This window comes from Marmota flaviventris, chromosome 2 (assembly GCF_047511675.1).
Source record: "Marmota flaviventris isolate mMarFla1 chromosome 2, mMarFla1.hap1, whole genome shotgun sequence".
NCBI classification, from domain to species: domain Eukaryota; kingdom Metazoa; phylum Chordata; class Mammalia; order Rodentia; family Sciuridae; genus Marmota; species Marmota flaviventris.
The window spans coordinates 20,719,624-20,739,681 of record NC_092499.1 but is presented as its reverse complement, the minus strand read 5'-3'; positions in this window follow the sequence as shown (position 1 = coordinate 20,739,681).

Sequence of the window (20,058 nt, the reverse complement as noted above, 5' to 3'; positions counted from 1 at the left end):
GGAACTGCTCTGGCCCAGGGCTAAAGAACCCGCGGAAACTGCTTCTCGGTCCGGGTCCTGCTGAATACTGTGGAGGTAAATACCAACCGATCCTTCATAGGCAGTGTCAACAGGATTGAGATGGGGCATGTGAGGGCCGGTCAGGACTCACCCGTTGCTTTGGTCACCCGGCAAAGGGAACAAAATGCTGCCATTCGCATGGGATACCAACATGGCAGAGATCTGATGTCATCAGAAAGCGGCGGAGGAGAGAACTTCATCGATACCAGCGGCGACAGAAACAGTTGGTCTCCTGGTAAAGAAAGTGAGTCACAAACATCCAAGCCTCTCTCACTTTGTCATCAAGCCAGAGGGGCAGAGCAGAGCCGCAGCCCACACCCGGAACAGGCCCAGCAGCCCGCCGGCGTGGCAGTCATGTCACCCCAATTGGAGTAGGGGCAGAGCAGAGCTGCCACCCGCGCCCGCAAGGTAGGCAGACCTGCGACCGACCAGCAGGACAGGCCCAGTGGTCCGCGGGCGTGGTAGGAGGGGCAGAGCAGAGCCGCCGCCCGCGCCTGCAAGGTAGGCAGAACTGCGACCCACCGGTGGATCAGGCCCAGCGGCCTGCCGGCGTGGTACTCACGACACCCCAATTGGAGTAGGGGCAGAGCAGAGCCGCCACCCGCGCCCGCAAGGTAGGCAGACCTGCGACCGACCAGCAGGACAGGCCCAGAGGTCCGTGGGTGTGGTAGACACATCACTCCAATTGGAGTAGGGGCAGAGCAGAGCCTTTTCCCGTGCCCAGAACAGGCCCAGTGGCCCACCGGCAAGGTAGTCAAGTCACCCCAATTGGAGTAAGGGCAGAGCAGAACCGCCGCCCGCGCCTGCAAGGTAGGCAGACCTGCGACCGACCGGCAGAACAGGCCCAGGGGTCCGAGGGCGTAGTAGACACGTCACACCAATTGGAGGAGGGGCAGAGCAGAGCCGCCGCCCGCGCCTGCAAGGTAGGCAGACATGTGACCGACCGGCAGAACAGCCCCAGCGGCCCGTCAGCGTGGTAGACAGATCACCCCAAATGGAGAAGGAGCACAGCCGCCACCCTACCCTGCAAGGGAGAATTTTCAACTATACAAGAGCAATATAAATATATAGGGGGAAAATTTCAAAAACACAACAGATTCACCAAGCAGAAAGAAACGCGAGCAGTATGAAAAGACAAGGAAAGAAAGGACCACAAGCAATGTAGGTCAACTCAACTTTAGAAGAGGTAATAGCTGAAGCAGATGGAATGTCAGATAAAAAATTCAGGATATACATGCTTCAGATGATCTGGAGTCTCAAGGAAGACATTAGACAGCAAAATCAGACAATGAAAGATCACTTCGACAATGAATTACATAAACAAATCCAGGAAGCAAAAGATCAACTATACAGGGAGATAGAGGTTATAAAAAACAAACAAACAGAAATCCTAGAAATGCAGGAAGCAATAAACCAACTTAAAAACTCAATTGAGAATACTACCAGCAGAGTAGAACACTTAGAAGATAGAACATCAGACAATGAAGACAAAGTATTTCAACTTGAAAAGAACATAGACAGCTCAGCAAGACTGTTAAGAAACCATGAGCAGAACATCCAAGAAATATGGGATAACATAAAGAGACCAAACTTAAGATTCATTGGGATACAGGAAGGTATAGAGGTCCAAACCAAAGGAATGATCAATCTATTCAATGAAATAATACGAGAAAACTTCCCAGACTTGAAGAATGAGACAGAATCCCAAATCCTAGAAGCCTACAGGATGCCGAATGTGCAAAATCATAACAGATCCACACCTAGACACATTATAATGAAGATGCCCAACATACAGAATAAGGAGAGAATTTTAAAAGCTACAAGAGAAAGGAAGCAGATTACATTTAGGGGTAAACCAATCAGGATAACAGCTGATCTTTCAACACAGACTCTGAAAGCTAGAAGATCCTGGAATAAAATATTTCAAACACTGAATGAAAAGGGGTTCCAACCAAAAATTGTGAATCCAGCGAAATTAAGTTTAGGATGGAAGATGAAATTAAAACCTTCCACGATAAACAAAAGTTAAAAGAATTTGCAGCTAGAAAACCATCTCTTCAAAACATCCTCGGCAAAACATTACAGGAAGAGGAAATGGAAAATAACAATGAAAACCAACAGTGGGAGGTAGGACAGTAAAGGGGGGAAAATAATCAAAGAGGAAAACAAACCATGTTTAGTAACATAAATAAACAAATATGGCTGGAAGAACAACCCATATCTCAATAATAACCCTAAATGTTAATGGCTTAAACTCACCAATTAAGAGACACAGGCTAGTAGAATGGATCACAAAACAAGACCCAACAATATGCTGCATACAGGAGATGCATTTGATAGGAAAATACATACATAGACTGAAGGTGAAAGGTTGGGAAAAATCATATCACTCATATGGACTTCAGAAACAAGCAGGAGTGTCCATACTCATACCAAATAAAATAGATTTCAAGCCAAAGTTAATCAAAAGGGATAAAGAGGGACACTACATACTGCTCAAGGGTACCATACACCAACAAGACATAACAATCATAAATATATATGCCCCAAACAATGGTTCAGCTATGTTCATCAAACAAACTCTTCTCAAGTTCAAGAGTCTAATAGACCACCATACAATAATCATGGGAGACTTCAACACACCTCTCTCACCACTGGACAGATCTTCCAAACAAAAGTTGAATAAGGAAACTATAGAACTCAATAACACAATTAATAACCTAGACTTAATTGACATATATAGAGTATACCACCCAACATCAAACAGTTACACTTTTTTCTCAGCAGCACATGGATCCTTCTCAAAAATAGATCATATATTATGTCACAGGGCAACTCTTAGACAATATAAAGGAGTAGAGATAATACCATGCATCTTATCTGATCATAATGGAATGAAACTGAAAATCAACGATAAAAGAAGGAAGGAAAAATCATGCATCACTTGGAGAATGAACAATAGTTTACTGAATGATCAATGGGTTTTAGAAGACATCAAGGAGGAAATTAAAAACTTCTTAGAGATAAATGAAAACACAGACACAACATATCAGAATCTATGGGACACATTGAAAGCAGTTCTAAGAGGAAAATTCATTGCTTGGAGTTCATTCCTTAAAAAAAGAAAAAAACCAACAAATAAATGATCTCATACTTTATCTCAAAATCCTAGAAAAAGAAGAGCAAAACAACAGCAAAAGAAGTAGAAGGCAAGAAATAATTAAAATCAGAGCTGAAATTAATGAAATCGAAACAAAAGAAACAATTGAAAAAACTGACAAAACTAAAAGTTGGTTCTTTGAAAAAATAAATAAAATCGACAGACCCTTAGCCATGCTAACGAAGAGAAGAAGAGAGAGAACTCAAATTACTAGCATACGGGATGAAAAAGGCAATATCACAACAGACACTTCAGAAATACAGAAGATAATCAGAAATTATTGGGATTCCTTATACTCCAATAAAATAGAAGATAGTGAAGCCATCGATAAATTTCTTAAGTCATATGATCTGCCCAGATTGGGTCAGGAGGATATAGACAACCTAAACAGACCAATATCAATTGAGGAAATAGAAGAAACCATAAAAAGACTACCAACTAAGAAAAGCCCAGGACCGGATGGGTATACAGCAGAGTTTTACAAAACCTTTAAAGAGGAACTAATACCAATACTTTTCAAGCTATTTCAGGAAATAGAAAAAGAGGGATAACTTCCAAATTCATTCTACGAGGCCAACATCACCCTGATACCTAAACCAGACAAAGACACTTCAAAGAAAGAAAACTACAGACCAATATCTCTAATGAACCTAAATGCAAAAATCCTCAATAAAATTCTGGCGAATTGGATACAAAAACATATGAAAAAAATTGTGCGCCATGATCAAGTAGGATTCATCCCTGGGATGCAAAGCTGGTTCAATATATGGAAATCAATAAATGTTATTCACCACATCAATAGACTTAAAAACAAGAACCATATGATCATCTCGATAGATGCAGAAAAAGCATTTGACAAAGTACAGCATCCCTTTATGTTCAAAACTCTAGAAAAACTAGGGATAACAGGAACATACCTCAATATTGTAAAAGCAATCTATGCTAAGCCTCAGGCTAGCATCATTCTGAATGGAGAAAAACTGAAGGCATTCCCTCTAAAATCTGAAACAAGACAGGGATGCCCTCTCTCACCACTTCTGTTCAACATAGTTCTCGAAACACTGGCCAGAGCAATTAGACAGACGAAAGAAATTAAAGGCATAAAAATAGGAAAAGAAGAACTTAAATTATCACTATTTGCAGGTGACATGATTCTATACCTAGCAGACCCAAAAGGGTCTACAAAGAAACTATTAGAGCTAATAAATGAATTCAGCAAAGTGGCAGGATATAAAATCAACACGCATAAATCAAAGGCATTCCTGTATATCAGCGACAAATCCTCTGAAATGGAAATGAGGACAACCACTCCATTCACAATATCCTCAAAAAAAATAAAATATTTGGGAATCAACCTAACAAAAGAGGTGAAAGACTTATACAATGAAAACTACAGAACCCTAAAGAGAGAAATAGAAGAAGATCTCAGAAGATGGAAAAATATACCCTGTTCATGGATAGGCAGAACTAACATCATCAAAATGGCGATATTACCAAAAGTTCTCTATAGGTTTAATGCAATGCCAATCAAAATCCCAACGGCATTTCTTGTAGAAATAGAGAAAGCAATCATGAAATTCATATGGAAAAATAAAAGACCCAGAATAGCAAAAACAATGCTAAGCAGGAAGTGTGAATCAGGCGGTATAGCGATACCAGACTTCAAACTATACTACAGAGCAATAGTAACAAAAACAGCATGGTACTGGTACCAAAACAGGCGGGTGGATCAATGGTACAGAATAGAGGACACAGAGACCAATCCACAAAATTACAACTATCTTATATTTGATAAAGGGGCTAAAAGCATGCAATGGAGGAAGGATAGCATCTTCAACAAATGGTGCTGGGAAAACTGGAAATCCATATGCAACAAAAGGAAACTGAATCCCTTTCTCTCGTCATGCACAAAAGTTAACTCAAAATGGATCAAGGAGCTTGATATCAAATCAGAGACAAGGCGTCTGATACAAGAAAAAGTTGGCTACGATCTACATACTGTGGGGTCGGGCTCCAAATTCCTCAATAGGACACCCATAGCACAAAAGCTAATAACTAGAATCAACAAATGGGACTTACTCAAACTAAAAATTTTTTTCTCAGCAAAAGATACAATAAGAGAGGTAAATAGAGAGCCTACATCCTGGGAACAAATCTTTACTCCTCACACTTCAGATAGAGCCCTAATATCCAGAGTATACAAAGAACTCAAAAAATTAGACAATAAGAGAACAAACAACCCAATCAACAAATGGGCCAAGGACCTGAACAGACACTTCTCAGAGGAGGACATACAATCAATCAACAAGTACATGAAAAAATGCTCACCATCTCTAGGAGTCAGAGAAATGCAAATCAAAACTACCCTAAGATACTATCTCACTCCAGTAAGATTGGCAGCCATTATGAAGTCAAACAACAACAAGTGCTGGCGAGGATGTGGGGAAAAGGGTACACTTGTACATTGCTGGTGGGACTGCAAATTGGTGCAGCCAATTTGGAAAGCAGTATGGAGATTTCTTGGAAAGCTGGGAATGGAGCCACCATTTGACCCAGCTATTCCCCTTCTCGGTCTATTCCCTAAAGACCTAAAAAGAGCATGCTACAGGGACACTGCTACTTCGATGTTCATAGCAGCACAATTCACAATAGCAAGACTGTGGAACCAACCTAGATGCCCTTCAATAGACGAATGGATAAAAAAAAATGTGGCATTTATACACAATGGAGTATTACTCTGCATTAAAAAATGACAAAATCATAGAATTTGCAGGGAAATGGATGGCATTAGAGCAGATTATGCTAAGTGAAGCTAGCCAATCCCTAAAAAACAAATGCCAAATGTCTTCTTTGATATAAGGAGAGTAACTAAGAACAGAGTAGGGACGAAGAGCAGGAGAAGAAGATTAACATTAAACAGGGATGAGAGGTGGGAGGGAAAGGGAGAGAGAAGGGAAATTGCATGGAAATGGAAGGAGACCCTCAGGGTTATACAAAATTACATACAATAAGAAGTGAGGGGAAAGGGAAAAATAATACAAGGGGGAGAAATGAATGACAGTAGAGGGGGTAAAGAGAGAAGAGGGGAGGGGAGGGGGGATAGTAGAGGATAGGAAAGGCAGCAGAATACAACAGACACTAGTATGGCAATATGTAAATCAATTGATGTGTAACTGATGTGATTCTGCAATCTGTATACGGGGTAAAAATGGGAGTTCATAACCCACTTGAATCAAAGTGTGAAATATGATATATCAAGAACTATGTAATGTTTTGAACAACCAACAATAAAAATTAAAAAAAAATATGTAAACTATCTGTGTTTGTTTGCTCAACTGTACAGTGGAAATGCTCATTTCCCTCATGCAAGGCTCATGTAAAGATGAGAAACCCTACACATAAAATCCTTAGTACTTGGCACATAATGGTTTGTTTAAAGTCAATGGTAACTAATATGACTTCAACGGATTTTGAAAGGACATTTTCTTCTAAATGATTAATAAATATGATTGTTTAAAGTCTAAAGATCACTAAAATTAATAACAGTGTATATCAAATTAAGAAGATGTTGAAATTAAGTATTTGAATCAGATATTTTCTAATTTTGTTTTCTTTGTTGAGTTGTGCATTTATCTTCCTTCATATTGGATGATGCATTTTTCACAAGTATAGCAATTGTCTATTTTGCTTTTTCTTTCTGCCGGCAAAGATGGGCAGTTGATAGATTTTTTTGAATCACTGGCTTCAGAGAAATGCTATCATAACTAAGTTACATAATGAAGTATGTGAAAATGTCACAGAAGAATGGACTATCAAATTTGCATGAGCTTTAAATGAGTTACGTGCCAATTTTTTTTGTTCTTTATGTTTGTTCTAAATTTATTTTTTTAAATATTTTTAGTTGTAGTTGGACACAATACTTATATTTTATTTATTTATTTTATGTGGTGCTTAGGATTTAATCCAGTGCCTCACATGTGCTAGGCAAGACCCCTACCACTGAGCCAAAACCCCAGCCCCAATTGTGATTTGTTTTTAATAAAGAACTTTTCTTACTTTTGCAATGGGACTATCAAGAAGTTAATTGGTCTGGATATTAGCAGAAAATCAGTCAGTAACAACAGCAGCTATTTACCAGTTGTTTATTCAGTGTGAGATTTCATTCTTAACATAATGTTTCAATACTCAAAAGAAGTATTATGAGATAAATGAGGAAACTGAGGTGTACATAAGATAAATAATACTCACAAGGCTAAAAAGAAGAATGAATACAATGCGTGGCCTCATAGTTCATTACTAAAAGAAAAACAGAATTGATTGTATATACTTAAAATCTTCTTATGTCTATATATACTCCATCTCTGTAGTTTCTAAGTAGATAAAATAACTTAAATGTAAGGCTCAATTGACAACATATAGTATTAAGGAATAACACAGTAACTTTCAAGTTTTTAAAAATGAGTAAAATGTCCCTGCTCTCTTCCATTAGTCATGTGATTTTTTGCCACACATGACTTCTCTGACCCTTAGTATCTTTATTTATAAGCCAACATGACATGACTTCTGTGGTTAATGAAAATATTTTTAACAATACCTAAAATAAAGGCTGGCATAACTTGATTTATAGAATATCAAATATTCACTGAGTTTGAAATTAGAAGTATCTTACATTTTGAACTGTAGAATATTTTTAAGGATTTATTGTGATTTAAAGTCTCATTTTGTTAATTGCAAAATTAGTGAACACTTTCAGAATTTTAAAGCACTATTAAAATATAATCAAAACAGTTTTATAAAGTCACATGACATCACTTTATAAAATATCAGGGAAGATATGAATTAAATAAAGCAATGAATAACCTCCTTAATCAGTCTTTTTGTTCCTATTAAATATCTCAATACATTAAAAAATAAATATCTCAATACATTAAAAAATTATTTCTCTGTGCTATTACATTAATGTCTAGAAACCAGAAATCAAGAGGTGCTTTCTGATCAATGTATTTCTTTTGAATTTTCATGTTATCTGGAATCCTAATTCAAGATTGTATGCTGACCTTCAAAACGAACATTGTAGGTGTAGCCTTCTTCTCTATGAAATCATCATTTATTTATCATTGCATAAGTTTGCAATTTAGTAAAGAATATTAAACCAAATCTATGCAGTCAAATCAGACAGATGAGACACAAGTGAACTTCTACTATTCTCAAACAGAATAACTAGTTATTACAGTGTTGATTATCTTGTATTAGTTATTATGTTTGGCAACATTAACAGAAATTTTTTTAGTATATATTATTTTTCTGATCTGGGTATGAACTTAGCTACATTACTAGCATAAACCCAATAATCAGGGATGGTATGCATCGAACAAATCTGCAGGTTATTTAGCCTGTTCTCATTTCCATGAGCTACCTGGCAGATCTATTCTGCACTTAGTAATAGAGATTTTTCTCAAGAATGTAGAAGGCAGTGCAGAAGTATAGGAAAGTCAACATCCAAACATTCTAGTTATGGAAAGTTAGAATTATGTCTAAGATATTAAAGTATCTAGTGGGTATATAAAAACTTCATCCCTGTGGAATGACCATTTGGGCCTGAAAATTAGTTTGATATAAGATAAATTGACAGTAGAAAACACACAAATATCACATGTACAGAAAGCCTCTGTAGAAAACTGAAAACCCAGAGTGATGAAACCTAAATTCTTATACAGTAAGTGGAACCAAGAGTGGCAATTTGTGTAAAAGTAGCTCAAAGGTACTGGGAATTTGAAGGAAGATAAGAATTATTTTAACAAGGCCTGTTTGTACAGATTTTTCTCCGCTATAACTGTCTCTGGTGAAAAGAATGTGTCTTTTCTCCTGACAGAAAGAGGGCATCTTTCACAGGGTGTTTTCTCTAGTATCCCTTGACAAGAATGTTTTTTTTCTCCAGTACAGGGACCACAGAGTGTTCATTTGTATCTATTTTTTTTTTTTGGTACCAGAGATTGAATTTGAGGGTACTTGACCGCTGAGACACATTTCCAGGCCCTATTTTGTATATTATCTAGAGATGGGTCTCACTGAGTTGTTTAACACCACACTTTTGCTGAGTTTGACTTCGAACTTGGGATCCTCCTGCTTCAGCTTCCCTAGTCACTGGGATTACAGGACTGCACCACAGTGCCCAGCTGCACAAGATATTTTTCAGGTGCCATTAGCTTAAAATAATTTTCACACCACAGTGGGACATTTTGGGGAGACATAATGTCACCCTTCACTTACTATGAAACAGACCCCACACAAGATATTTTTCAGCGTTATATATTAATTCTGGCAACAACTCTAAAAGCAGACTATCAGATTCATTATATACATTATAGCACTCAGATTTCAGGAAACCAATTTCTCTTTTTGAGAATCTGAACTTGGATTTTAGTAGGAAATTTGAGGGGGAAGCAGAAATAAAGCCAAATACTCTTATGTTGATTTTCTTCCTATGAACTTGACTCCCCACCAATGTTATGTTGTTCTCTTGACTGACTTTTAGTCAAGCAAAAATTGGTGACATTTGAATATGACTTAAATGTTCCAACAGTATCAGAAAGGTTTCCCTGCTGTATTAACAAAACCCAAAGAAATATTGGCATGTATGTGCAGTTTGGATTCCGAATTCTGTCCCTTACTAAATATTACATCTTAAATCACCTTTTTCTGGCCCCCACTGGTTTAATGTCCATATCCCCCTCAACCTTGATGTAAAGTGGCCTCCCAAATGAGGGGCTATTCTATTAAATTTTACATACAGTACTTAACAATATAGACATTCTATAAATGTTTACTGAAAGAAGAGCAGAGATTAGTGGAAAACTGTGGCTCATTATACACTCTTTTTGGTTGGTAATTTTAAGGTTTTAAGATTTATCAAGATGTTATTCTCACGGTGACTAAGTTATTTATTATATTTTGTTATAAATATGTATGCATATTCAGAACATACATGTCCAAATATTGACCCAAAATTCTATTATAGGTGGCATTTACGCTTTAAAAAACTACTGAATGACTATAACTGCATTATCAGTAATATAATCCAGATAATTCACAGCTTACAAAGTCAATTAAAAAACTGGCACACTTTTAGAAGCTGTCAAGAATATTACACTATCTTTTAGAGATATTTATTTTGTGTTTTATATATATATATATATATATAAAACACTATATATATATATATATATATATATATATATATATATATATATATATATATATTTCTTTAACAGAGTAATAAAGAAAGGTTTATCCTCATTATCTTGTTATAAAATACTGGGCTCAATGAAATTTACAGTTTAAACTATGTGGTAGATATTTTAATTCACATTTGCAACTTAAACTCTTCATAGAATTTTGAATTGAGATATGTTTAATTTGAAGAACCTTTATATCAAGTATTAGAATATATTTTATTTGCAATTAATGTATTTATAAGTTTTCTAATACAACTCAATTATGTCTCTAAATTAAAAAACTTTATTTTTGGTGGTTCATCAACATAATAAACATAATAATATATTTCTATTCAGTCAGTAAGTACTGAAAATTAATTTTATTAGTTATTACACTAGGGGGATCTGAGTTCAAAAGTCATTGACCTAAAATTGCTTGTATGGATTAATTCATTAGAACATAAGAATGTCTAATGTTGTCGTGGAAGTATTAGACCCAATCTTGGGAAAACATGAACACAAAAATATACCTGCATTCTTTACAAAAGAAAAGAATACATGACCAATTTAAATGATTCTGAACATCAACCACAATTAAAGAAATAAAAATAGAAAAATAATTATTAGTATTTCCTATTCATTTAGCAAGGATTAAAAGGATTGATATTATTCATTGATAGAGGAATAGGTGAGTACTTTTGTATTATATGCAAATTATATTAAATTTGAAACTAAATTTTACATTGCCTAAATGATGGCTCATGTGTACCACTCTTCACTAAAAGGAACTATGATGGCGGGGAGGGCATGTCTCTTCTCAGAGATGCAAAGAGACAAGAGCTGGGATGAATTTGAGAAAGGATGGCACCAGTTCAAAGGGAAAAGAAGGAAGCTTGAAAGACTCTCACTTGCCAAATCTGGAACACTTTGAACAACAAAATTATATTTAAAAAATAATATCAGAAATGATCAAACCAACAAAATATGAAATTAACAGACAAAAATGAGGAAGAATGTACCATGTAAACATTTTCAAAAAACTTTCTCACAAAATGCAAGCACAAAGGAAAAAGAAGGTACTTCACCACCATTCAGTGAATAATTAAGTGAACATTGTCAATAATTGAATAACTGTACACCATTTAATAGAGTGTGATGGGAAGAAGCAGCCTGACTTGCTAAAGCACACAACCTGACTTTTATCATGAGAAAACCTGCTGTGGAGGGTGGAGTCAGTTTGCATTTGTGGAGTTATGAGCAAAGTTAAAAATTACCAACTACATCAGAAAATTCATACTAAAATTTGAGGTACATCTACTCTATTCCCTAGAAATTTCGCTTTTAGGTTTAGGATTTTTTAAGATTTGGATCAGGGATGTCCCCAAAAGTTCATGTGTTAAAAGCATGTTCCCCAGTGTGGCAAGGTTCAGAGGTGGTGAGGAAGTGATTAGAACTTGAGGGCTATAACCTCATCAGTGGATTAACTCATTTGATGGACTAATAATTTGAATGATTACTGGGTGGTAACTGTAGACAGGTAGGGTGTGGCTAGAGGAAGTAAGTCACTGAGGATGGGCCCTGGGAAATATATCTGACCCTGGCTATGCCCTGTCTTTCTCTTTGCTATCTCACTACCATAACCCAAGCCTATCTTTCTTCCACCATGCCCTCAGCCACAATCTTTTTGCCTTTAAGCCAGCCGACCTTGAACTGAGAACTCTGAAACTGATTCAAAATACATTTTTCTCCTTTAAGTTGTTTTTGCTAGGTATATTGGTCACAAAAAAAAGCTGTCACTGGGGTATAGTAAAAACATACATCTATGACAAAATATGACCTGTGAATGGTCATTCGAGCATTAAACTCCTAATATCAAAAACTTAGAAAGGACCCCCCCCAAAAAAATCAGTAAAAAATTAGGTTATGCAACGTAATAATGTACAAAAAAAGGAGAAGTATAAGCCAATACATTCTGTATCTGTTATAATTGTATCATATCAATTCTCCCATCAGAAAAAATATATGAGCTTGGATAAGATTTTGAAGTGAAAAATGTTGCTCTCATCTATACAAAAAGGAGAAAAAGTGAATAATTTAAAAATCAGTTTTCATGAACCCCATCATGGAACTAACAAAAGGATTTAGAAGAAGGAATTAGCAAGTCTGAAACCTAAAAGAAGACAGATGCTTCCAAGCAGAGAGTGTGTGAACTCTCTGCTCACCCAGGTAAGAGCCTATGATACAGTCAGACTGCCATAAAAGCATGGAACAAGAATGCAACTACTTTTAAAAGACTGGCTAAAGGTCATTCTGGGAATGTGAGAACTCCCAGAATGCTGCCCCTGGCTCAGTGGACAGGGTGTTCAGAAAATATTTTAAGGCAGATGGAGTTGGGAGACTATAAATATTACCCACAAGTGTTTCAGGTGTAGAAGAGAGAAGAGGATATGGCTATGGGAAAGAGTTTCCATCTTTTCTAAAACAACAAAGTGGTAAGTCTGTGAGGGCAGAGGGAAAGGGGAGAATACCAAACCCTCTGCCTCCCAGTGTAAGGGCAGGAAATATTCTTGAGTCCAGACCACTCCACTAGAAAATCTGGGTGTTGATGGCTGTTTTTGATTAGGATGGTTATTTCATGACCATTTGTGAAAATTTGTAAAACCAAAGACATATGAATCAGAATAGCCATGACTTCAGGTGAGGCAGAGAATACGAAAGATTACAAAGGCCTGCATTGGAGTTTTATTAATGCTCTCTTTCTAGATGTAGTAGTGATTAGGTGGGTATAGTTAGAGGTAAAAAGTTATTAGTTTCAGGTTAATGGTTTGCATACTTTATACTATTATATATGTCAATAAAAATTGGATTAATTAAAACTTTTATAAGAAAGACTTTTTTAAATTAAAAAATTCTTATGTAAAAATTACATGAAATGCTGAATGTCAGTAATTGAAATTCAAGAATAAGATCATAATAATAATTTCAATAATTTATGTTAAATAGGCACCCATGCTAATTGGTCATAAATATTAAAATTGTCAGAAAGATTTGAAATAATTTATTGAGGAGATGGAATTATGATAACACTTTATATTAATGCCATAGTTGGTATTACAAATTATATTTCCATTTGTTTCATTGTTGCTGAAAGCTTGGTCCTTGTCCCCGATGTCAATCCAAAACAAGGACACAGTTTTGAGGAAAAGGAAAAAGGTTTATTGCTTTGCTAGCAAAGGAGAAACACAGGGGACTTCTGTTCCAAAGGCTGTGGTTCTGCCCATCCATAGGAACAAGAGGATTTTAAAGAATGATTCAGATAAAATGAGATTAGAGAGGAGAGATCAGAAAGAAGATCATTAAAAAATGAGGAAGGAGAAGGTTAGGGAAAAAGAAGATCAGGGAGGAGAAGTTCAGGGAGAAGAAGTTTGGGAAAAATAAAAAAAAAAAAAACATGTAAGTTTCAAAGCAACAAGGGATATAGTCAAAGAATCAAGTGAACCCCTGATAACATCATCACTTGTATCACAAATTTTATTTTATAGAAAGAGGAAAATGGATTCAAGAGAATTAAAAACCATAGGCTAGGATTATTGGTAATGCCTAAATATTATTGAAAATATACTTAATTGCATATTCAATACATTAATCGGTGTAGTAACATACTTTTTCAACTATCAAGCTAAGAAGGTCTTAACTTAGTAGGACCACATACTCCTGAGCAGACAGAGGATAAAAACACAGAAACAGGAAATAAAATGTTAGATAAATGGCTCTATTAATATAGTTTTTCAACATAAAATGCATGCTATATTTTAAAACTATTAAAAACTAGTGTTAATAACAGAAATGAAAGATGCTAGTGAAACTAGTATATTGACCAAATAGATTAGTACATAATAATACGCATCTTCACGAATCGCATTATAGAGTCACCAGTGTCTATGAAATTCAGACAACCAGCTTCACTCTGTAAGATATTTGTTCTCCATATCATACAGGAATTACCAAATTGAAATATGAGATTTATAACATGTGAGCCATTAAAATGATTCTCTTTAAGTTCATTGTTCTTCTGTGGAAGGGAAAAAAAAACAAAAAAACTATCAATGCTCAATATTCAAAATCAGAAAAAATAAAGCATATATTTTATTATATTTGATTTTAATTTATACTACTCCGTTACCTCAACATATTGATAAACCTATAAAATAGCTGCTTTTCTCCTCTCAGGGAGATAGTGTGAGTTCCCCTGATAAGCTCCCATTTTAAAGTTAGTGCTTAAAAAACCCCAAACCAAAATAAACAAAAACACCTTCCTTTAAAGAATCTGTTTAAGCGATTGATTGTCCTAATAGAATAGTAGAGACCTCAGGGTGTAGAAGAAAACTTCTAAGATGAATAAGTTCACTTGGGTACATGCTAAAGGTTATATTGAAATTGATTAGTTCATCCATTTTTTTTAAATAGTTCTTCATCTTATTATGATATATTGTTGTGGACCCAAGAGATTAGCTAAATATTAAAAATATCTCTCCTCAAATTACTCATTGAGACTGACACTTCCTTCTATCCTGTATATTCAGTTAGTATTATGTTTTCTAGATATATCTGATCAGGAAATATAATTAGTAAGTCAACACTAGAAAATAGGTGAAAAGATGAAATGCTCCTTATTTTTGCTTAATTTTTCATTAAAATAATATTTATTATACTATACCATACTTTGTTCTATGCTAGTGTATTTCCCCTGAGCTGTCTTTATAATAGAAAATCCCATATTGCAACTTTTCTGTAAGTTTGAGATTCAAAACAATAAATCTTCTTCTATTAATTGGACTCTATATGAAATTCTGCTAATTTTTATATGGGTCTTGCCACATATAATTTTATTTTTCCTTATGGCTTGTCATTTAAAAAGAAAAATCTTTGTTTTTCCCTCTAGTACTGTCATGAAAATGTTAAAAGCTGTGTAATAATTCTAATTAGTGGCAAATAACAATCCTTTCCTATTTCCACTGATGATATAAGGTGATATATCTATAACTGTATCTATGTATATCTCTGTAGATATCTATATAGTTATACATATGGATATTAATGGATAATGCCATGTTAAAATGTACCTATTTTCTCTTCTGTAAAACATTTCGTATGAGTGATCATTTTTTGATATTCAAGGATTCATAATACTGAATACATCTGTCTCTAGATATGGCAAAGGAATTTGTATCAGAGTTAGTCCCCTCCAGGAACAACCAAAATTTATAGCAAAAACAAGTTTTCCCCCCAGATTTTTAGGGAAACTGGGGATCAGCAAGGCAGTCTGAATTTCAAGGCTCCACTTGAAAGGCTACAGTACAGTCAAGTGAGATTAACCTGATCCTCTGTAACTCCTGGAGCACTTCATGATTCACAGAGGTCATCCTTTAAGTCTTGAACATCTGATAATCTCACGTGACTACAGAGAAAAAAAATGGAACTCAGGTGCTAGAACACTGGAGAGAAGTAAAATCAGAGATGAGAACCTATAATTCCATAAGTTGCTGCTCTTGTACTATTTACTAAATCTTAAGATCCTGTGAGTTAGAAGTAGAAAAATCAAGCAGAAAGAAGTTGAAATTCTTAAAGAACTGAACAGAAACTGGTTGCAGTCTCATGGTGCTGGATATTCAAAAATTGAAACTCAGGTCTAGTTAATAGTAAGGGGTCTTGGTTAATACCCAGTCTTTTGGTTGAGTCTCCTGAAGGATCATATCATTTGAATAAGTGAAAATAGAAATATACTGATGTCCAAAGTTTTTTGCTCCTACTGTCCTCTACAGGAGACTGTATACAGAAAGAATCATTCAAAAACACTATAGTTGTCTATGCACTATGTCTACTAAATAATATACAATATACCAGAAAATAAAATCCAATCAACAAAAATTCAAGAGAAGAAATAACAAATAATAAGCATATAAGTAATCCAGATATTTGATTTTTCAGACACAAATTTTAAAATAGCTATAGTTAATATTAATAATGTGATTGATTTTCCTGGGAGGATACTGTGTTTGAAATGAAGATGGATATATGAGTTGATGTACATTCATTTACTATGCTATCAAACTATCAATTTAGTTTTCTTGTGCTAAAAATCTCATATTCCCATTAATTCTATAAGGGTTATTATTATATGTTTTCCTCATAGAAAAATATTGAAAAGACAGGGAATTCAGGCTCCAAAATTTATATACCATATATACATCTTTTTAAAATATGGAATAGATCCAATTTAACCTAAAACAAGGACAATATTTATTTTTAAGGCAATGTTGAAAAAATTGACAGGTTTCCCAAAGGTCTATAGCATGAAATAGCAGATGAGTTAAGTATCTGACAAGGTAATGATTCCGGTTTAGCATTATTAATGGATCAAATCTGTTTTTTCAGCATTTACAAATGGAACCATAATGGACCAATAGAAGTTGCCTAATCTAATTTTACCTGGGGAAGAATGAAATTGTATGTGAAGGAAATTCCTTCATTTTTAATCATCTTTATCCCTGCTGTTACACTGCATCAAGCTAAAGGAAATGAGGAATTTGCTGAGCTCTGTATACATGAGGCCAGCGAACCAATCCAAGCATAAATGTTCTCAGTTGATCCCTCAACACAAGGAACACAGAATTCCCCATTAATGGTTCTGACCACATACTGTTTTCACTCCCCGTTTTTTTTTTCCTATTTGAATTAAAATACTATTTCACATATTAAACAGTTCCTATGAAATACTCCATGCAATGCACTATGATACCACTTCTTTATTTAACTTGTTCAGGAGTAAGGACATGACCTTCAAAAGAATGGCTATGATTTTGTAAATGGAAAAACTTTTTTGTGTGTGTTGACAAATCGAGGGGTATATATATATTTTTTGCAGATGCTAATAATTTTTCCTGCCATATTGTTTAAGAAAAAAGTAAATAAATCTTTCGGATAATTAAAATTTCTAACTTAGAATAGAGAAGAATGGAGCTGGGAAAAGAAAAGATAAAGAGTACTCTTTTTTTTTTTTCTCCCACATAATTTTGGTCTTACATCTAGAAAAAATTCATGACCTCATTTTCCACAAGACAGGCTAAGATTTCTTCACTAAATTTCCATTTTAATTTATTTTTAAGCAAACCAACTACTAGTTCAGTACTTAAAAGTTTCTAAATTATTACATTAAAAATCATTGCATAGAGTTAAAAAAATGAGTGGTAGCAAAATTCAAATAATAGATATTACAATTATAACATGGTAAATTATAAATTTGATAATATTTATTTCACCAACACAGCAAATCTTATTAAATTTAATCTATACTAATGAATGTATTTCTATTAACATCATTCATAGTGTTAAGTAGAAGGTAGACCCGAGCTATTGAAAGAACCTTGGAGTTTAATGGGTTAATTTTATAGACTGAGTCTACCTGTAAATTATTAGCATATCTTTCTTTGAAGCAACTCACAAAATGTTGTTCTGACCCACTGCAGTTTGAAAAGGTAACAGTGCACCAAAATCCTTGACTAGAGATCTTAGTAGTTTCAGTGTTGTTCTTCTTTCTTAGGACTGAGGAATAGGGGTCCGAAAGCCTCTGATAAAAAGAACACAAGTTAACCTGATCCAATCTGGACCCCAATGAAAAAGGGCCTTTGTGACCTTTACACAAACCAAATGACCAAGAGTAATCCTTAGGTTATTAGCTAATATAGACTGTCAATCCAGAGCCCAAAGGTGAGACTGGAGCAGACCTTCTATGTCCCACCCTCCTACCCCTGAAGGTAGGTGAGACAAAAAGAAGTGAGTTGTCATTCTCTTCTCTGATAGGACCCACTCTCTCTTTTAAAGGTTGGAGGGTACTTGCCCTTCTTCTTTTTTTCTAACAAACTTTGCTAAGCTTTAATAAGTCTCTGTCTTGCTTGAAATTCTCTCATGTAAAGACATGAAAGCCAAGAACACACACAATTGTCAGTAAGATCTTATCTCTAATTATTTAAATGACATTATTATTTCCATCTTATAACATTCACTTATTAATGTTGTCCCCAAAAGAAGTTTTCTCCAAGATTTGTTTTACTTCCATACAATCCTTAAGGACTAGGCAGCTTCATTTGAACCAATAAGGATATTGAGAAAGTAAACTATGGTCATGATGTTAAAAAAATAAATGAACTTCTCATACTACTTAAGAAGTGCAATAGTTTTAGTAATAATAATACCAAAGAAACATCAACAGTATTAGTATAGATGTATGATATTTAATTAAATACATCTATTAACTGTTAATAAAGCAAGGGAGGGGAAATATAATTGGAATGTTTAGTCCAGGTAATATGATAGATTCCAAAGGACTTGATTTAAGCTGGTCTAAAAGTAAAGTCATCCTTCTGTATTCTTTTACTATCTGCCATGAAATTGCATCAGTCTTTTTCAGGAAAAAAGCCAACACAGATAAATCTAAGTTCACTGGGAAAGAGTTTGTGTTTAAAGCAATGCCTAGCGTGCTGCTATTGCTTAATAAATGTCAGTTCTGATGGATAATATTCATTTAGATGTTACATGCCTGCTTTTATATTTCCAATTGCAAAGCTTTGAGTTATAGACAGAGCTGTTAAATGTCCTTATCCTAATCTAATTTCACAATACCTAATTATGGTGGCTCACTGTTTTCAGCTGAAATGTCTTAGGACTAAGTAACCATTAGTCACATTTTCCATTCATATGAACGTGGATCCAACAAACACGTATTGCTACCTCTTAGGGACCAGACATGAAGATGTATGACACACAATTCCCATCTTCAATAAAATTGTAATCCAATGAAAGAAAAGGATGCAGAAATAATTAATTATAAACCAAAGTATCAGATATTACTTTGGGGCACACATTTTGTTCATTTATCTACTTTGATTCATACTGTCTTTAATACATCGATTTTCTCAATGTTTTTATTTTAGAGTTTTGTTTTAATCTTATATTATCACCTTTTTCTATCCATTTCTTTGTAAGTCACATCAAAGTCCTGATTAGGGACAAATTTGAGAATGTTAGATGAATATTGTATAAATAAATAAATATAATAATTATGTTATATTATTGTAACATATATAATAATGGATAATGTGCTATATATAAAAAAATGAAACAATTCTTTTCACATATGGTATCTGAGGAGTGCTGCATGAAGAAGTGGTTTTTGAGATACAGGGAGGGATGAATAGGATTCCAAGTTTAAAGTTAATGAATAACTGAAAATAAACATGCCAGCTCTTTACCTATGAACTTACAGTTTCCTTATGTTACCACTTAGTACAGTTTATTTGGGAATAATCAATTAACTGACTTAGACTATAATGCTTTTTGGTCTGTTTCTTAATATTTGTCTTTGGCATAAATATCATTAAATATTGAAAGCCCTTGAAAAAGAAGAAAGAACAACAACAAAAAATGCTTACCAGTGAGCTGTGGAAATCTTATTTAGTTACTAAATAGTTTTCCTCATATGGAGTTTTGTTTTAATCTTATATTATCACCTTTTTCTATCCATTTCTTTGTAAGTCACATCAAAGTCCTGATTAGGGACAAATTTGA